We start from the raw sequence: 17,345 nt of genomic DNA on the forward strand, positions 1-17,345 counted from the left end.
GACATGCACAATCCCATCGTGGCATACAGAGTAGCAGGGAGTCCGTGGGTGCTGAGGACATTGCTTCTTGTGCACATCCTTTCCAGGATGGGTACTGCTCTGCTGCAGTAGGAAAGTACATGAGTTGGCAGGGAATTGCTAACGAGGGCTGAGCAAGACTTGATTGGTCTTTGTGTTTAGAGGCATGTTCTAACTTCTACTCCCTTTCCTTTCAATAACCTTAGGCCTTACAGACGGGATTGTGTGGCAGGGAGAGCAAGGAGAGACTCCAGTGCCTTCCCTCCTATTTCAGCCTTCAAAAGGGAGGATTTGAGCTTTTCACAGTGAACTATAGAATTGAGCAAATCATGCAGTGATAAAATCTGAGTTTAGAAATCCTTTTTTATCTGTTTATGTTAGGTATGCTATAAAAAGCATATCACCATGGCATCCCAGCTCTTTCCAATTAAAGAAAACTATTTCTACCATTTACTTAGCAACTTTGACAATAGCCTCCAGCAGCAGTAAAACAACTTGACTGCCTGGCATTTTACAAGATAAATTCTTCACTACTGTCTGGGTTTTTTTTTTCTTGCACTGTTGCTTGCAAAGACTTAAAAAGTTACTGCTTCTTCAACCACTGAGGCTGGTATTGTTACACTCACTTGAGCTATGGATCACTGGGTACACTTTGTACCTTTACATGCCAGTTTGAGAAAAATCAATTTTAGTCTTGAAGAGATGAAACTACTGTTGCAGAAGATGAGTGCACATTTCCAGGTGCTGCAGGGCACCAGCATCTTGATGGGGATTCAACAAAACATGACATAGGTATGGTGCAAAATTGCTTACTCTTATGCTAAGAGATCTGAAAGAAATTACAGAGTAAATCAGAATACTGCAAAGAGACAAAAAGCCACACTGGCTTCAGTAAACACTTCTACATTATTCACAATCTTAGCATCAAAAACATAATTTATGTTACTAACTACAATTTACTGTATGCCAATAATTGCAGGTACAGTAGAAAAATCAGGTATTTAATATAGAGAGTAAAAATAGCATATACCTGATGCTGAGGAAAGGAACAATTTGTGCCTAATAATGGGTGGAAGTATTTAGAATAGTTCTGTCCAGATACAACTTGACTGTCACCTAACATCAAAACAGTAATGTTACTCTTTGCCTTTTTCTTCATTTACATTTTAAATCTCTCCACTGTTTCTCTGTGTCTACAAAGCTTAAGAAATGGATCATTTACTTTCCATTCCCTGCTATATTTCTACTCAGGTAGAAAAATTCATGGGTTTCATTTTCTTTTTGTTATTTAAAAATGGGCGTACTCTTTCCTGTTGTGAAAGGCTCAGATTGCACTTCTTTGGGATATTAACTGCGCTTTCAGTGAGCACAGACCAGAAATGCCGAGTCCACATAAGACAGTCTGCTGAACCCATATAAATGCTCTCTGCCAGATCATATTTATTAACATTTTTGAGAGTAACTTTGTCTCAGAGGAGGTTATGCTAGATCAAGTATCATCTGTTTGTGAAAATCTAACTTAATGCTAGGTCAGGTGTTGTCTGTTCTCCTGCAGCTGATATAAGTCAGATTTGTTCTGGTATAAAGTACAAACCAGTATATATATATATATATAAAACATATATATATATATATATATGTTTTACTGTGCATTCAGGCTAACTTGATGCAGATATATTCTTCATACCAGCTTGAAGCAGTTGCTGCTCCTCCAGCTCCTCTTCCTCTTCATGTAGAAGGTAGTCCTTTATTTAATCTGATGGATTTTCTTATTTGTATGCTTTTTAACTAAATGATCCAAGTTAACAAATAGAGCATACATAGTAGAATTTTACTAATCACGTTGATTGGAAATGAAATAGGTTAGGAATTGCTTATGCAAGCAGCTCTGCTGGGAGATTAGAGGATGCAGTAACCTCTGACTACAGCAACAGTCTGAAGGTGGTAATTATTTCACCAGTGTTGCTCTAGCTGGAGAAGGGATGTATGAAAACAGCTTAAATGATAAAAAGGGTATGGAGCACTCACTCCATTTCCCAGTGAAAGCACTGAATATGCAGCCAACTCAAGAGCAAAACCAAGAGAGGGACAAAAAAGGGAGATTCTGTAAAAAGACGTATCCAAGGTCTTACTCTTCTTTTTTTTTCTTTTTTTTAGTGCAGTTTTCCAGGAAATACTGTTGAACCATCAGGAATTGATTTGAAATGGACTCTGTATTCTTCTTGTAGCAAATACAGATTTGTGCAGAGATAGGCAAAACTTGCCTAGTCATACTAGCTCTATTTTAAAACAGAACGAATGAGAAATCACTACCAAATATCAATTTTGAAGAAGTAGCTGGAAAAACAGTTATACAACAAGGCTGATTTAAGACATGCCAAGTATAGAAGTAGCTCAAGTTGATCGTAAACCTGATCTTCGCTGAAATATGAACAAACAAGGAGGCTTGAAGTGCTTCATTAAGATGAAGCAGAACTTTTTTTCCTTTTTATTTCCTTTAAAAGCCACAGCTGGTGATGGGGACAATGATTTTGTGACAAATGATTCTGGCATTTACATATTTTACTTAATGCTACCAGATAGTTCTAGATTATTGAAATGATTTATGAATAATAAAGCCCACCAGTGTCTAAACTATGATATCATTCCATAATGTTCTCCTTTTGTGTTTTAGGATTTCTATAGCACAGTTATATTATGTTTCCTTTTGTTCTTAGTGGGAAAATGCTCATTAGCAACACCTTCACTTTACCCTCCTTTTCTTTTTGGAGAATACCTTTGAGCACAGATTATTGATTTTTGCTTTAATCCTAATGCTCCAATGCTCCTATTACAGATCATTTATATCACAAATGATTGTATTTGCAGTCCATCAGGAACCATCTAATTATACTTTCAGCTTCCTATGATAGTCCCTTACCCTCATCTGGCCTTACTCATGGTGGCAGATTCCCATGTTTGCACTGAGTCTCAGTGAACTAGGTAGAACTAGGATGGATGGATGCAGCACGAAACCAGAGGTGTTAAAATGAACCCTTAATTCCAGCACTGAAGTTGGGATCCTGTTGCACCGTGTTCCCTTGATAAGCAGTAAAAGCGGTAGACAGGTCCAGAATGTGATTCAGCCAGACAAACCTGTGTACTGATCTTCTGCAGATGCCTTTGTGGGAGGCCCAGTGAGATCACACACCTAGGAGACATCTTAGCATGATGCATGAGTTACAAGTGCAGTGTTACATACAAACTGATAAGCAAGCCAGAGACTGCTGTGCTTTGCTTCCTCCATCTGCACCTGGCTGCTTTGTAGGGATTTCAGGTTTCAAAAATATTGTCAGGTTATCCGGTCGTGGTTCAAATTAGCTTTTACTGGGACTGGGATACTGTAGACAGCATATACTCCATGTGAAACCTCATGTTTCATAGTGAGGAAATCTGAAAAAAGAATTATTTTATTTTGGAGAGGGGTGCTGTTGTTCCATTTTTATTAAAAAGAAGTATAGCAGGAAGCTGGTTGATAGATTAGGACACCAGAAAAATAAAAGGCAAATGAAGGCAATGGAAGACCAAATTCATTCATGTAAATAACTATCATGAGGTGGATCGATGGGATATGCTTTCTAAAAAAAACAGTGCAAGAGTGACGGGTGAAAGCTTTGCTAACATTGTCCATATGTTCCAGGCCAGGATCAGATGACCATTTTTACATTGTCTTTTCCTGTAGTAAGCAATGTTTCTGTTAGAATTTGAGCTCTTTTGTTTCCAGTTTATTTTACCTAATAAAGAAGTCAGCCGTATTTAAAGAGAAAAATTCCTACGTCTCCATTAGAAATTAATCACACTGTTCAAAAAATGAATGGAACAATTTAAACATTTCCTGGAAATCCTCATTGTGTTTCTGTGTGATTTATTTGTTGAAATTATGGCTGTGGAAACCCACTTGAGTGAGCCCTAGCATGTAATTCCAGACTGTTACCATGCTGTTCAAGAATTGTTCTTCGTATATATTGGCTTTTTTGACCATATGACCATATGCTTAAAAATTCATTTTCAGGAGCTGCAAATTGATGAGACTGAGTTATATTATCTCCACAAGTCCACTTAAAACAAAACTCAGTATCAATTTTTGAGATTTGCTAGTTAACCATCACGTTGAATGGAGTGTGCTGGATGAAGGATGCTGCAACCATACTTTATTTTTCATTGCTTTCTATGTATTTCATATTTTGAAAAGAGTAATTCCTAGAGTGCCATTACTGCTCATTACCTTGCTTAGGATTTAACTGTTTCCACTAAGTAGCAGAATTAATTTTTCTTTTTGGAGTGGTGAGGAGAAAAAAATGTTTCCTCTTGGTTTGCCATTTCTAAACTCAATAGATGCATTACATAGTATTTTCCTTTTTTTGTTGGTTCTATATTATACTTACTATATAAAGCTAATAATATCTGTACTTTCAATTACAGGTGATTTCAAAATGAGTTCATTTATGGAAAATATTCTTGAATTAGTATCTCTAAAGCCATTCCACCTTCTTCCCTTCTATACATAGGAGAAGTAAAACTACAGGGTTTTTCTGACTTCTGATTTTACTGTCTTCCATTAAAAGCAGGTGGGTTTTGGGTTTTTTCCCTCTGATTATCCCCTGTATTACTTCCTTTTAGGACATGCTTTGAAGAAGCATCTAGGCAGCTAACAAGTATAAGGAACAGAGAACTCATAAATTAATTAGATAATCTGCTTCCTTGACTTGGCCTGCTCCAGTGATGTTCTACTGTGATTTTAGCAGTGCATTTTTTTTTCTTAATCTCATCAGCTTGTTTTGACTTGTAATGGCTATTCAGAAGCACCTATAATTTTTACTGTTAATGACCAACTGTGAACTCCATAGTTGGAATGATGGCCATTTCTCTTGTTAAATCCTGGGGTAAAGATATTTATTCATTTGAATGGTAGGTATTTATTTTAAATATTGACTGAAAAGGCTGTAGATCATGAAAGGTTAGAAGTCCAAAAATGTGAGTTCAATTTATTTTGTTCCAGCTTAGCACCATGCATTATATCTGATACTTTTCCTGTTCTGTAAACAGTAAACGTATCAGGCACTGAATCAAAACCAAACCTAACCTGTAGTTACACCTTTACAAGGAGTATATTAACTTGTCAGAAATTCATTAAAATGATCATCTGTGAGTTTTTTAATGAAATTATTTTGACACATAGACATAAGAAGCAGCAGAAGGATTCAAGAAAACTCTAAGTTAATTACTTGAACTTAGAAACCTTAGCTGAAATATCAAAAGACAAAAAAAATACTGTTTATTTTTGCTTCAATACTTCTGACACTTCTCACAGATGTAACTTCTTTTCCTGTGGTATTAAAAAAGATCTTTCTGGGACTTGAAATATGTAAGAAAAACAACATTATTACCTTAAACATCTTTATTTATATAGCTGTTCTATGATGTAGCAGGGGCTAGCTTCAAAACATGATGTTTTGGAAGATGAAGTACAACCAGAATTGAGAAAAGAATGCAGGAAATAATTATTTGGGGATGGATACTTCACTGACAATTCGAGTTTAATCCTTATTTAAATTGAATTTCCTTTGAGAAAGCTTAAGGCCATCACTCTATTATCAGACAACAAAACTGACTATTACTCATTTGAGTTGTTTTTATTTTTTTATTAAACCTGAAAGAAGTATGGTGAGCTAATGCATTCGTAAACTAGACCTGCAAAACTACAGCAGATTGATAGTCATGCTTAATTTGGCAGGAAAAAAAGCTTTAGTGAAGTTTGTGTTTTCTAATCATCTTTTTTTTCTAACAAACCTTAGTTCTGATTCCTGTCTCCTTGCTTTTGTCACTCAGGTTTCTACTGCTCCACTGTAGTGTATGTTATATTATTTTTTCATTTCTAGATAGAATTAAGGTTTTGCAAATGTAAATAGTGGTAGTGGTGTGAGATTCAGAATTGGCTTAGGTGCCTGTGTTAGCAAGTCTCTCTAGACCCCTAACATCACACTTGCCACATTTTCTTTTCATGGAAAAATCTTTGAAATCTGAAGGGAAAGTCTGGGGCGGGTGTCACCATAGAACCCTGGTCTGACAGTGTGAGTGTTGCTGTCAGCAGGATGGGGAGGTAAGCAGAGCAGTGTCCCAGAGCTGAGTAGGTAAGGGTTTTACCATAGAAGAAGGGACAAAAGAAGACCAAAACTCTTTTCAGATTATTATATTGGATAACTCAGGTTATTTCAAATTTAGTGCAGAAAGTGAAACCCAATATGGATCTAGAAAAACAATAAACAGGACAGAACTACAGCTTCTTTGTGCCTGTGTCAAGCCTTAACCCAGTTACCTGGGATGTCAGTCACAATAGTAACAGTACTTCACTTGGGTCAGACTTTGCAGCAGGAGGGGAGGTTTCAAGCATTTGTCCATTCTCTTCAGGCTTCACTCTGCTGATGGATGGTTGGGGTCTACAGCCATGCTAATCTCTAGTCTGTGTCAGTGGCAACTTCCCTATCTCTGAACCTCCATTTTATATGTACAGTATTAGGTTTCTCCCTTTGTGTTCTTGAAAATGCTAATGCTATTTGTTTATTTATTTTGCCAAAAAAAAAAGGCTTTTGGGGGAACAACCAGGACCAACAAAAGTAATAGTTGGTTATTGGTTTTTTAGAGGTTTAAGATCACTGTACATTGTAAAGCTAAAACAAATCCTCTTCCCAGTGACATGTAAATGTGGACAGGTTATTATTTGGAAAACAGTAGAGAATCCTGTATCTTCTGTTTCATTAAGTTATTTTGGTATAGGACCATTGTAATCAGCGTTGCTTGGGGCTGAAACAGATGCCTGATATTATGATTAAGGATATGTTAATGCATATAGCTTGAGAGAAAAACCCCAGAGAACAGGACATGGCAAGATTCTACACCCAGGCAGTTGTTCTTCTGAGTAGGTTGATAGATTACAAGAATGACATTGCTGACCTCCTTCCTTTTTCATAAACAATACTTTAAGGAATAAAAATACACAATAACCAGCAGAAATCCAGCTGAAAGGTATTTGTCTGAATATGCTTCTCAGTCACAGCAGAAGCACCACTTAGGTAGATTCAGCATTACATTTTTCCTCCTGATAGTTGCATCATTAGGATTTTGCTTGAATTCCAAATGTTAAGTATACTACTGATACAATAACATGAAATGATTAATGGCCTATCTAGGAAATGTGTCATGTCAATAAAACTGGTTTTTAATAGCACCGTTGCAATTCCCCAGTTGAAAGACTTTCAGGAGTCGGTTAAGACAAAACCTATTTTTCATTACAGAAATTCCTTAGCAGTTCTGTACCTGAGCACAGAGGACAGAACGGGCGCAGTAACTACACAGAGCGTTGTTATTGCCACTCTGCTCCCATTCCCTCACTCTTATCAGGAAAGAGGCAGTACAAAAGAAATACTGCTCGGAGTTCTTTTTCCTATACCTCCCACAAATTCACTAGCCAAGCTAAACTCTGTTGCAAAGTAGGGACTGGAAATATCACCGATATCACGTTATTGGTATTCAGGAGTCATATTCCCCCAAATTATTAATTGAAACGTTCAAAAGAGGTCTTTGTTTCCTTTGTGTGTGTTGGAGTACCCAACAGTAGGAGGCTCTGGGTTCATTTATTATGCCACCTAAAATCTTTTTAATTCTTTTTCCTGGGGAAAACTAGCCTGAAGGTATGCATTAGGGTACCACAGGCTTTATTTAGAAGGGGGGTTTACTGAACAACATTTGAAAAGTGTGGATAAAGGAATCTAAGCTAGAAAAACCCAGTCTTGGGATTTTTTTTTCCTCTTCCTTTCTTCCTAAACTGAAAGTGCCAATGGCCTTGTACTTCTGTAACTATATAAATGCTGGCACTGCCACTGCCTAGAGTTAGCTGGTGGGGGTTCTGGAGCACACGGCTTAGTCCAAATTAGTGCTCTAAATCTTCGTATGTGACATGAATTTCTTCTTGATGTGTGCTGTGGAGATTTTGTCTGTTCTGGTTTCACACATGACCATGCTCCTGGCCTGCCACTTCGGTAGACTGAAGTAGCATGGTTTTGGCATACTCCTTCCTTCTGCTAGTCGTATCATCTCATTTACCTGGAAATTAGTCACAGGTTCAATCAAATGCAATTGTGTCTAAGAGGAATTGCATTACTCCAATGCTCATTTCTTCAGTCAGAATTCATGCCTCTAAGGTGGATGCAGCCTTCTGGGATCTGGTAGACCTGGTGAAGAGAGGATAGTTGATAAAAGTGAAAAAACCCACAAAAACATCCTGGAAATCTCTGGAAATCTTGTTGCTGAAAAGCTTCAACATACTCAAACTGATTGCATGGAATTACCAGCTGTTAAAAGCTGAACTCGATTCCTCCTTTAATTATTCTGAACGTATAATACACGACTATAATTAAAGGTCACCCATTCACCCTGGGCCCTACAAATGTGCTTTGACGTTAAAGGTTTTCAATTAAAACATACTGGGGTTGGAATATACCAGCAGGGTCTATAGGGTTAATCGGGGCACTACTATTTCTGGTTGAATGAATCCTTTCCACTTTGTGTTGGGGCACCGCACAGCTGGCTGCTCCCTAAGAGAGAGGAGCGGGTCACAGTAGCACAGTCAGGACCCCGCTCGGTAGTGCCCAAGCAAGGTGAGCAGGCCTGCCTGGATGTGGTGGTCAGGTCTGACCAACAGTTCATGGGGCCAAGCTGGGCACACTGGGGACAGGATCAGGTCTGGTGATGCAGACCGAGGTCAGATATACCTCAGTGACTGACAGCCGTATCCACAGCGATGGGGCTGGGAAGTCAATGCATGTCTTGGTCCAGGTCTAGATGAACTGGTCCCGTGGCCAGGCACAGTCCCAGCTGTCACTCAGCTGATGCTGTAGTTCAGGCTGGAGCCAGGCATGTGAATGTCAACTTAAAAGCAGTTCCCACAAGAAGGGGGGGTCAGCCCTGGCTCAGGCCTCCCAGCAGAGCTGTTAGGGAAGGGGACAGCCTGCAGCCACACTACGGCTGAGTTATCCCTGAGCTCGGGCAGCAGGAGCTCCAAGAAGGGGGAAGCTCTCAAGGCCATTACCCTTAGATGCATTAATGTTTAGGAGAAATCTGGCTATTTCTCTACTTAAAATGATTTCTTTACCAGCAGAGCGGAGACGCTCTTTTTCTTTATATTTCTGTCACAAAACAATTGATGTGTCATGTTGCATTATGTCATATCATATGGTGAAACACAAGCTGACATACTGTATCCGAAAGGTATTTGAACATATCATGTCAGAAACTGGAAGAAAGAATACATGCTCTTGCTCTCACTGGCAGAAGTTGTTGTTTTCCACTCTTCTTTTAATTCCCCTGGACTGCAAATTTATATATATATAAAAAAGTATATCACTGGAAAGACAAGTACCCACTTCTCTAATCGTTCTCTCTCTTCTTTGAGAAGAAGGAAGCAAGCCATGAATGTGCCAGAAAAAATACCAGGTGAGTAAATTTGCTTTTTTTTAAAAAAATAAAAAAAGGATAAAAGTCAAACACATGACCACCAATGGCAAGATTAATTAAAGTAAATTGAAAACTTGAAATTAAAAAGGAGTCACAAAAACCAAGTACATAAGAAAACAGAGAAACCTGATGCTATTCATCATCACTTTATGGGATGGTACTTCTCAAAGATTAAAATTAAGGGACAGGCAGTAAATACAAACCAGTTGTTTTGTTTTTTGGAGTTGTTTTTTTTCTTTCTTTTCCTCCCCCTAAGGAGGAATCCAGGGCAGTATGTGCTGTCTCGGTGTGCTGGTATTAAAAATCAGCAGCCATAGGTATTGTTACTCTTGGGGAATCTATATGGCCCGACCTCTGCTGATACATCTTATCCATTTTATATACTCTTTCATTCCTTTAACTACATACTTTGTCATTGATGCTTTTCCAGGACTGTAAAAAAGGAAATACAATCTCATTTGTATTCATTCTCCTTTCCCACAGATTTCTGTTATTCATTCTCTTTTCTATCACAGCTATTCACTTTCTTCTCTTTTCTGTCTTCCTTCCTTGCCTCTGCTCTCCCCTTTCTTACCTTTTTGCATGTTTTCCTTACTTTTCACCTACCCCCATTCTTGTTTTTCTCCAATCAACTTATGGCCTCCATTCCTTTTCCATAGTATTTTATATCTTTTCTAACAAGTGTTTTCTTCTCTTTTCTTCCTCTGGAGTAGAAACTTTAATTTTGCTGGAAAAAACTTTCAAAAATACGTTGCTTCCCCAGTATTCTTCTGCTATGGTAGGTATCTGAGGTGAGACTGCATTAATATTTAGGCATTAATATTTACAGACCTGTTTTATGAATCCCCAGATTGATTTAGCTTATAAGTAATGCAGGAAAACAGATGAATCATGGAAATGGTAAGGTCTACTTTCTTAAGATTCATAAATCTTAAAGCCATTCTGCAGTAAGCAGCTTTTAGAAGAGCAACACCTAATCACTGAAAGTCATTAAATGTCCAAAGTCCAAAACAAGTCCAAAACTTGAAAAGTGATCTTAAACGGTTATAAAAAGATGCCAAACTCTTACAGAATTACGTCACTTCTCTTAAAGATTTCAAGTAACACTAGGTTTGTTAGGTAGCCAGGTGATAAATATGCTATTTGTTAACATCACATGAGTGCGATGCCCCTCAGAAATTGACACCAGTTTTTCACAAACTAAAAATTTTAACTGTGTTCTCATTTGCCAGCTATCAATGTTACACACTGTATGTGCTCATATCTTCCTTTCATATGTGTAACAGATATTCTTCTGTATGTACTCCAGCTTTTATTAACCTAGATGGCAAGTTTTTTCTTTCTGTATTCATGTCTAGATTGCAAAGCAGTTTGAAATATATGTTGATCCTCCTGGAATTACCAAAATATATACACATTTGTTTGGCCTAATAGAATTTTGTAGTATATCCTGAGGAAAACTGTGCACACTTACACTGCTCTTAATCTATAGCTTATCCATGCTGTATGTATCCAGAAGGTGCTAGAACTCCAATTTCCCCAGCATGTTGTTCTCAGACTAGATTCTATTTTAATCTTTTATTGTATACACTTTAGCCAGTATAAAGTAAGTTGTTCTCAAGGGCTAAATCATTCATTGTAAACTATTTTCTACTCTTACACTCCACATTTGTATTAATTAAATTTAACTGTGTAATATTTAATAAATCCCCAAAAGGAAAGCTTACAATACTTAGGGTTTCTTTGCTGATCTTATCAATAAAGTGATATTATTTTGCTGCATCCACCTACGTTTCTGTTACACAACTGTGGCACTTCAATGTTTGTCCTAGACAGATGTTCTCCAGCAAAACTTGTTACAACAGCTCAGGGTTCATACCCTCCTCTCCACGGAGAGCAAGGGTGATTGGACTAAAGGTGAATATGAGCCCCTCCCCATCAACGAGCTGGTAGTTAAGCACTGACAGAGGGTGGTTTGTGTCCTTTGTCTAACAGCAGTGAGTTCCCTAAGTAATAAAGGTAGAAAAAGTAAAACCAATTATCTGTCAATCACTATCTTTGTGATATCCTTTGCTATTTGACATTTTTATTGCATTTTCTATGCCTCATATACAGCATAGTGTATCATAAGCTGTAGGTACTTTTGCTATTCTCATAATTTTTCTTTTTCAAAAATCATGATTTGTTTTGTATTAAGTGTTTTTGTCTTCTAGATACTAAACCCAAATATTTTTCAAGGTCAAACCATGAAATAGAGACTATTTTTTCTTTCAACATGGACGCCTGAAATTGCATCAAAGCATTGCTAGGACTAACGTTAAAAAATGCTTCAATTACAACTGAAACATTGAAAAAGACGTTTAATGTCCTTTTGTAATTAAGAACTTCTCCCAGTCCCAGCTACAGAGTGACTACATTTTTAGACCATCTTGTAGAAGGTATCATTCTTGAATAAAATGTGACATTCAGAGGTTGGATCATTGTACATCTTACACACAATAAGTTGTACAATGGAAACATTACTGCTGCATCTTAAACAGAGGATTTAACACATTTACTGGCCTTCTGACAAGGAAAACATAGGAATAAACTAAATGTGTCTGTCACACAAACTTGTTTTGTAAGAATATGATCCATTCTTCTTCTGGCAATGAGGAAGCAGTAAGAGGGAAGACAACAGAGAACTGTATCTTGTAATAGTCAAGGACTTTGCTTTCTTTTTGTGTTGTTTATTAGTTTTGTGCTAGAAAAAAATAAGTTGAACTCCAGGGTAAGGCTGGATATGTACTTGTGTAATCTGTGCACAGATGCTCTCTTTTACCTGCAAATTTCAAGTTAGAATAAGACAGGCAGAACAGACTACTTTCCTTGAACCTCCAAGCTCTTCAGATTTTATCAGTGAGGCATTCTGAAACCAATCATGTTATTTTAGTGTTTTTTATACTTCATTTTTGGTTTATATATTGTGGATTTGGGCACTTCTCATCAGTTTAGGGCTAAAAGCATAACAAAGGCTCATTATAAAAAAGTAAAGTCAAAAGCAAGATGCACTGTGCACTTAGAGTGCAACACTGCAAGACGGTTCTGTTTTCAAGAGGTCACTTACTCTATCAACCCATCGTATAACGTGACACATATAGCTGCTGCAAGTCTCTAATGTGTGTAATATGCACATCATAAAAATTCACATTTTGGAAAACAAAGTGGCACTTATTCAAGATGGAAATTTATAGGAGAAGTCACTGGAGAGAAAAAAAACCCAAAGGACCTGTATGCACCTTCCCTTGGTTTTGAATAAATTGTGAAACCAGGAACTGGGTAAGAAGAGAACTTGCAACACATACACATATCTGCTGAATATTATGATTCCATATGCACTCATGTAATTTAAGGAATATTGTTATAGAGAGTGATATAAAAATCAGATGTCAGGCCTGAGTATGGATTAGAAATGAGACTGTCTGTTCTAGCATAGAAGGAAATTTAGTGTTAACGAACAATTTTCTAGTGTCATTGAACCATTTCCTAGTGTTATTTATTGTTCTCTTACCAAAGGTACTTTTTTGGTGCTTATTTTTTTACCTATAAAACCAGCTGCATGCTATTGCCATTCAGGTGTGTACTCTTTACTGAGTCATGCTGCAGAACGTGTCACATCCTCTATGCAATTTCTGAGTATCGAGAGCTTAGCAATGAAGGTAGAGACATAAAGCTTGGTATTTTTTTTGAAAAATCAAACCCCGAAGCAAACAAAAAAGCAGCACAAAAACACACACATCCCTTCCCCCACAACCACTCTTAAATTCTTTATCTCTTTATTATAAACCCATTACTCTGCTGGCTAAATTTTGGAATAGAGCATGCGGTGTAAATGGTATGTATGGCCACAGTGGTTTTCAAAACTGTCCTGAGCATCACTAGAGAATCTGTACAACCAGAAGAATCTGGCCACTCCATATTTGGTTGCTTTTTCCAACTACACACTTTATCAATATTCAGAGAGTCAAACCATTCCCTCGAAAAGATTGAGAGTCCCCCTACATACAGAAATAGGGTCTACATTTGATTTCTTTAAAGCAATCTAAGAATAAATTCTTTTCATATAGATTTTTTTCCTGAATCTATATTGAAGCATTTGAATTGTACTCATGGAGCTACATTTATAAGAAAAAATATTACCTTTTATTAGATAATATATCTTGGAAAAGAAGTGTCACAGGCTTTTTTGGCCCTTCTCTGTAGGGATATGGAAAACAATCTTGCTGGGAGGAAGAGAGCTCAAGGGAGAATATAGATGTCCTGTTAATCAGGACATAAAAAAGAAAGGAGAAGCTACGATGTGACACTGACTGGTGGAAGAAAATCTGGCAAACAGCAGAGAGAAGATTGGGAGATATGACAATTTGGGGAATGTATGTATAATTTATAAATCCAGACTTATTTTATGAATTTCATGTACGACTCTATTGCTCAGTCTGTATTTAATCTACCCCTTGTTGGCTGGGACTGTGTCATAGATCACACACTATGTGAAAACAGATACAAGAGTAATCTAAGAAGAGATTACATGATATGACTTTTTCTCAGTACAACATATGCTAAATAGACTAGTTAAACTAAAGGAAACTGATTGTCTCAGGTTGTCTGCTTCTAAATTAGAGCGATGGAAATTGCCTAGTGAGAAAACAGATGAGAAAAGAATGCATGTTCTCTGAGCTGTGGAGCTATCTGAACGAGTGAGAGAAAGCTTAGTGAGAGAGCTTGCAGCCTGAGCAGGAGGACAGGGAGGTTTTAATACCATGGAAGAAATGTCCAAAACTTCAAGGTCTTACAGGGCATCAATGGTCCCACAGAGAAGGTTTTTATTTCCAGGATTTTGGCTGGCTTGTTTGCTTTTTACTTTGGGAGTTGTAAGTCTAGGTGCTTTCTCCATTAACATGGTGTGTGTAATAATATGAATTTATGGACTCCGCTTACTTTTTAAGTACTCTACAACCTCAGGAGAAGAAACAGTAAACTGCAGTAGTCAGGAGGGGAAGCTTTATGCTGTGGAGAGGTTAGAAATAGCCTCAGAGATCTTAATTATAGACTCTGAAGGCTGCCTGAGAATAGGCATCAGCACCTATATATATTGCATATGGTCAGCAGGAATCCAGTGTTCAGTTTCAAAGCACAACAACAAAGGCTTTGTGACTGGGCCTATTATGAGAGGGGAGGGGCATTCAAATGAAAGTAATTAGAGGCAATGGAGAAGCAGGTAAGAGATACATATCTGTGACAGAGATGTTGGTGCCTAAAGGGAGATGAGTGTCAAGAGAGAAGTACGTTACCTTAAGATATCTTAGTGCAGAATAATGGAAAAAGTAGAGATCAGAGGACATGCTTTTGGCAAATGTTTCATGTTTTCATGTCAGTGGTAGAAGAGGACTCTAGCTCAATGGTAGAGAAAAGCCATCCAGCTAAACAGAGAGAGAGCATCTGAAGTGACAGTGCATCTGTCAGACAGGCCTCTGGAGTTGGGAATTGAAAAATGAAGTGCTGGCAATGATGAATTGCAAGCATTGTACTAGAAATAGTGTGTGAAGGTTTTGACCTCTGTATTTCCATGAGGTTGGTAAGGTTTTCCTGCATGGTGCATCTTCCACCAAAAGCTTGCTTTAGGATTTTGTCTGCTCCCTTCATTTTGCACAACCAGCAGAATATGTACCTAAAAGTTTCCTTTAGTTTTGGAAATTGGGATTTCCCTTAATTTGGGGATCCAAACTAGAGGGGTTTTGAACTGCTCTAGTGGGCTAGATCTGTTACAGTTGACGAATTCCGTTGTCTCTCTTTTCCAACTTCTTTTTTTTGAGAGCCCATGTGACTCACGTAGTGAGTTCAATGGCTTTGAAATAGTTTTGTAAAAGCATACATACAACAGAGAGATGCAGAGACTTAGAATTCATTTGTGTGTCAGGAAGCAATAACTAGGTAGAATTCATACTATGATTGATGGGATGTTTTGGTTTGTGTTCCCTAGGCTGAAAACCACCATGCAGCAGTGATCTCACTTTCAATTCTATACCACAGTGTGACCCTACTTGAACTGCACAAGGAAATCCACATGGCCAGCTGCAGTTTGCTTGCAGAAAATGGGGATAAGAGAGCTGAATGCTTCTTCTGTCAACTACAAATGGCCTGATCAGAAAACCAAGGTAAGCAGCTGCTTTAATTTTTGTCAATAAAAGGTGGTAAAACAGCCCATGCTGTTCTGAGATACAGCTGTGCCTTCCTGTCAGAACGTGTATTGCCCTCAGAAAGGAATGGCACAATGTGTTATTTGGTTTCCCTGACACTCAACACAGATGAAAAATAAGAGAAGAAACCACCAGTCCAGAGATACAACATCTTCTTCAATATACCATAATAGATCAGTGGTAGAAGTAACTGTGGAATATGATTTCACTGTTGACATCTTCTCTACGCCTAATGACACTCATAATCTTCTCATTGCCTGGGGACAAACAAGACAAGGAAGAAAGGGAAAACAAATGTGCCCAACTGAACCTGGTGTAGAGGGCTGACAGTTTCTTTGATACTCACAGAAATCACGCATCCAAATTAATACATATGATAGTCAATTTAACCACAAGATTTATCCTGAATATTACCAAAAGACATCATATCATGTTTGACTGGTTTTGTGCAAATATAGGCATATCCTAAATCTGATTAAAATATTAAATTGAAGGTGACTAAACAAGCGATGAGATAAAACCCAAAGATTTTTTTAAAAGCTTTTCTTACTTTTGCCCTTATCATTCTTTTCTTCATCCCAATGGGGAGAGTGAGCACACCTTGGGGGAGTGTGGGGTGTGAGTGTGTATGGATGCAAGCCCACCATAACAAAGATACAGGGAAAAACATGGCTGTGTTTTGCCAACGTCCATGTTATGGCAGACACTGAATTGAAATCCTTCATATCCTGTGGGTTTAGAATTGAATAAGATAACCAAGCACATTGCCCTAAGAATCAGCATTTCTGTGTTTTGAAGTGGCAGATTATGTAATTGGTTCTAGCTCTTGCTGCTCGGACTTACTTCCTGTTCACTTTACTTCAACAATGAGTTCAGGTTTGGCTTTCAATCAGTGTATGTTTACTACCAGTAATGCAGCACAGTAACCTCCCCTTCCCCCTCCTCAAATGTTAAGGCCTTACAGAGCTTTTTAGTGAAGGTTGGAGGACTGAGCACAAGTTTTTGTTTGTGCCAGCTTGCCCTGGAAAGGGAAATCTTTGCTACAGCATCCCAACTGACCTAGCAGCTGAAAGAGAAACAGGGTATCTCCACAGCAACCCAGGACAGACTACAGATGCTGTTGTTGTTTTACTGTCTCTTTTATATCTGAGGTGAATACTGTCATAAGTTTAAATTGTCCAGTTTTTTCCTTTACCATGTCTTTAAGTGTTTAGACTAACCAAGGTCCTGTTCCTGTGATCCCAAGTTGCTGTTAGAATACAAATATCCTCTAAACACAAATGCAGCACAACTGTGGTCTGACAATGATGCGTGCACTAAGTTCCCAGCCTGGCCCTCGAGCAACCATCATTACTTGGGAGGGTACAGTTCAGAGTCGATGTCTGACTTCTTGGTTGCAATGGTCAGCCAATTAATAGAAGTACAGGGTTGTTTTTCTTTCATCTTCTTATATCTGATAAGACTTTATACATAGCAGAATATTCAGAGTACAGATGAAATTACTTCCTTTTTCTAGCTGTTTTGTGTTATTGGTGTTCAGTA

This window comes from Gallinula chloropus (genome assembly GCF_964237585.1).
Source record: "Gallinula chloropus genome assembly, chromosome: 11".
Classification (NCBI taxonomy): Eukaryota; Metazoa; Chordata; class Aves; order Gruiformes; family Rallidae; genus Gallinula; species Gallinula chloropus.